Raw genomic sequence first — 4,200 nt, forward strand, 5'->3', positions numbered from 1 at the left:
GGATTGTACAACATTTGCACATTATTATTTTTTAAATTCTTCTAGGTCCATCAAGTTGGTTATTGATCATCGCTAGACAGCCATTTTCAAGTCTTACCATACATTTTCAAGCGGATTTAAGTCCAAACTGTAACTAGGCCACTTAGGAACATTCAAAGTCATATTGATAAACAACTCCAGTGTACAGTATATTTTGTGTTTTAGGTTATTGTTCTGCTGAAAGGGACATTTGGAAAGCAGACAACCAGGTTTTCCTCCAGGATTTTGCCTGTGCTTATCTCTATTTTGTATATATTTATCCTAAAAACCTCCATAGTCCTTGCCAATGAAAGGCATACCCATAACATGATGCAGACACCACCATGCTTGAAAAATGAATATATGAGTGGTACTTAGTGATGTGTTGTGTTGGATTTGCCCCAAACATAAAGCTTTGTATTCAGGACATATAGTATATTTCTTTGCGGTTTTACTTTAGTGCCTTACTGCAAACAGGATAGATGTTTAGGAATATTTGTATTCTGTACTGGCTTGCTTCTTTTCACTCTGACATTTAGGTTAGTATAGTGGCTTAACTACGATGTTGTTGATCCATCCTCAGTTTTCTCCTATCATGGCCATTAAACTCTGTAACTGTTTTTAAACTCTGTAACTGGCCTCATGGTGAAATCCATGAGCAGTTTCCTTCCTCTCCGGCAACTGAGTTAGGAAGGACGCCTGTATCTTTGTAGTGACTGGGTGCATTGATACATCATCCAAAGTGTAATTAATAACTTCACCATGTTCAAAGGGATATTCAATGTCTGCTTTTTTTTACCCATCAATAGGTGCCCTTCTTTCGCGGCATTGGAAAACCCTGGTCTTTGTGGTTGAATCTGTGTTTGAAATTCACTGCTCGACTGAGTGACCTTACAAATAATTGTATGTGTAGGGTACAGAGATGAAGTAGTTATTCAAAAATCATGTTAAACAGTATTACTGCACACAGAGTGAGTCCATGCAACTTATGCTACTTGTTAAGCAAATTTTTATTCCTGAATTTATTTAGGCTTGCCATAACAAAGGGGCTGAATACTTATTGACTCAAGACATTTTAGCTTTTTCATTTGTATTAATTTATAAATGTTTCTAAAAACGTATTGTGTGTAGGCCAGTGACACAAAATCTCAAATCTTTAAATTCAGGCTGTAATGCAACAAAATGTGGAAAAAATCAAAGGGTGTGAATACTTTCTGAAGGCACTGTATGTGGTTTTAGAACGTGCAAATAGACATACACGTGCATAACGTAGCATATACAAGTGTAGGATCTTAATTTGATCACTTTGTTATTGCAGGAAATGCCCTGTACAGCAGCAAAGGCAAACATGTAATGTATTCAAGGTTTAAAAAGGCTTCTAAAATTTCTGTAATTTCCAACGTTTAAAACATTTAAAACGTCAGACTTGATTTGCCCTTTCTAATGTATCAACCCCTACAAAACCAGTACAAAAATATAAATCAATTATTATCCACAAAATAATTGACATTTCATGTTGCTGCAGGATTATTTTCCTGTTCTCTCTTTATTGTTGAGATGTTTTTACACTTTAATGTCATCGTGTCAAACTGTTACTCCCAGTTCTACACTTTGAAATGCAAATAGACCGCAGCCTATCAAAGGCAGATTTATTTTTCTGTTGTCAAGGAGAAATGTCAAGCGTCTCATGCAGCTTCAAGAAGTAGAAAGTAAAAGTGGAGACTTCATTTACAAGTGAAAAACATCTGCAGGCTTGGTGGGTGGCAATCACATTAAAAATACTGCCTTTGTCAGAGCTCCTCTCAATTTAAGGTAAGACATTTATAAACTGTCAAAACCAAAAGAAAGAATGATGTGTGTTCAATTGAACTGGGATGTTTAGACCAAGTTAAAAGTGTCACAATGATGGTTACAATGATGGTGTACAGTATGTCACTATACAAACTTTAGCCTCTGAGCCCTAAAACAGCAATTGATTGCTGCTAACTGATTGTAACTTTTAGTAGATTCACTTTTAGTAATTCACACTTGAAATAGTAAGACATCACCAACTTCATAAGAATGTAATGTTCCTCATTTTCGATGTAATCAGTACAAACATCATGATCATGTTCATACTCTCCATCTTAGTGAGAAGGATGTCCAACCATTCACACGGACAGCACCTCTGTAACCTCAACATGACGGAGGAGGTACGGCTGTTCCAGAGGGTTGTGTACAGCCCTGTGTTTGTTCTGGGTCTGGTCCTGAATCTCTCTGCACTGAGGATGTTCTATCGGAAGAGAGCCAGCTGGACAGACACACACGTCTACATGTTCAACCTGGCCGTGGCCGACTGTGTCCTCATCACCTTCTTGCCCTTCAGGATCTACCACACCTTCTTCACCCTGGACCCTCCAGGCCTCTGTGCTGTTCTTGTTCTGATCCACTTTACCAACATGTACGCTAGCATCTTCACTGTTACAGCTGTAAGTGTCCAGAGATTCATTGCCATTCAGTTTCCCTTCCACTCCAGGAGAATTGTCTCCAAAAAACAAGTGGCTGTTGTAGTGTGTGTGATGATATGGGTGACTATTGTGTTCCTATGTGTGATATTCAGGGAGCCCAATGGGCCTGAGCACAGACTGGCCTGCTTTGAGAAAGACACCCGTCCCTTTCCATTGGACTTTATTGTGACTCTGGAGATACTGGGATACGTGGTTCCTCTTCTCACAATGCTGCTTTGTTCATGTCAGATGATCTGCACTCTGCTGGCCTACAAGGACACGCACTCATATAAGCACAACAGGAAAAGTATTAGAATAATATCAGCCAATTTGGTTGTCTTTTTCATCTGTTACACTCCTATCCATATTGCATTTTTCATGAAATTCTATGTTGCTTCCAAAGTCCCCCTTGACTGCCAACAGTATAATTTAATGCGTACCTTCTATCATGTCTCAGAAGGGATTGCCACAACAAGCTGCTGTTTAGATGCTATTGGATATTTCTTCTTAGTGAAGGAGTTCCGCAAGGAACTGATTCCAGGGAGGTTAACAAAAGAGAGAACCAAGAAGCCTCTTCAGAGAGAACTGCTCTCTCTAGAACTGTATAGGTAGGAATGGAGAGGAATTTTCAGCTACTCTATATTCTGTTTTGGCCTAGTGAATGCTGTCACTTGAAGTATCATAAAAATATTCTGATGGTTATACGATATATACATTTTATACATATTTTCCTACTGTCTAGGTGTCTGGTGTCATCTTTTCTAACAACTGAAAGGTAGCGTAAAATGTGCTTCTTTTCTGGACCTAACTTTTTGGCAAGCTAATGTCTCCCCCATGTGTTCAGGCTGGTCATCACACCCTGCTCGGTTCTTTACGCTAAAATACAGTACATTTCCATTATTTAACCAGGCAAGTCAGTTAAGAACAGATTCTTATTTACAATGACAGCCTAGAAAGAGTGGGTTAACTGCTTTGTTCAGGGCCAGAACAGATTTTTACCTTAAGGATTTGATCTAGCAACCATTTAGTTACTGTCACAACACTCTAACCACTAGGCTACCTGCCGCCCATTGTTGGATGATAGATATTGACAATGTTTATATTGAATAATCAATATTGACAGTGTGTGTATTGTAAAATTGATATTGAAAATGCATCTAAAATCAGAATAGAAATGCCCTATTATAGAAATCATATACGGTCAACATTGTAGAGAGTAGTGTTATATGGATGGTCTCTGTCCCAGGAGACTACTGTGGTAGTTAAATAGAGACCTGATCAATGTCCATACTGATAGTGATTGTAACATTTTACAGTCCTTTGCACCCTCTGTGCTTGAGTGTGTGTGATCTGTATGTCTGTGTGCTGCGTAGGCAGCCCCTGTGTCTGTGTTGGTGCCTGAAAGCAAACAGATAGAGCATTAAATATAATTACCTTCTCCTTCTCTCTCTCTGAGGTGCCTGATGAATATGTCGGCTAGAGGGCCCTCAAATTACACCCTGTGTCTTATATTATATTCAGGATGTTTACACAATTCAGCCCTGTAATTAATGCCAAAATACAAGTTGTGGCTGGAATCTGAATACACATAACAGGGCTGTGTCTCACTGTTAGCCTGCAGTGAGCTTAGATGTAAGTCAACCCGACAGTGTCTGCTGGGCTGGCATTGGTCCAATCCATTCATGAATTAGATTCA

The 4,200-nt window shown here is 39.0% G+C and overlaps 1 pseudogene; it reads left to right on the plus strand.

Moving 5' to 3' along the window:
• Positions 1 to 2,198: 2,198 nt before the first annotated feature.
• LOC139407937 (G-protein coupled receptor 55-like) lies at positions 2,199 to 3,112 on the plus strand (annotated as a pseudogene).
• The last annotated feature ends 1,088 nt before the right edge of the window (positions 3,113 to 4,200 follow it).

This window comes from Oncorhynchus clarkii, chromosome 4 (assembly GCF_045791955.1).
Source record: "Oncorhynchus clarkii lewisi isolate Uvic-CL-2024 chromosome 4, UVic_Ocla_1.0, whole genome shotgun sequence".
Classification (NCBI taxonomy): domain Eukaryota; kingdom Metazoa; phylum Chordata; class Actinopteri; order Salmoniformes; family Salmonidae; genus Oncorhynchus; species Oncorhynchus clarkii.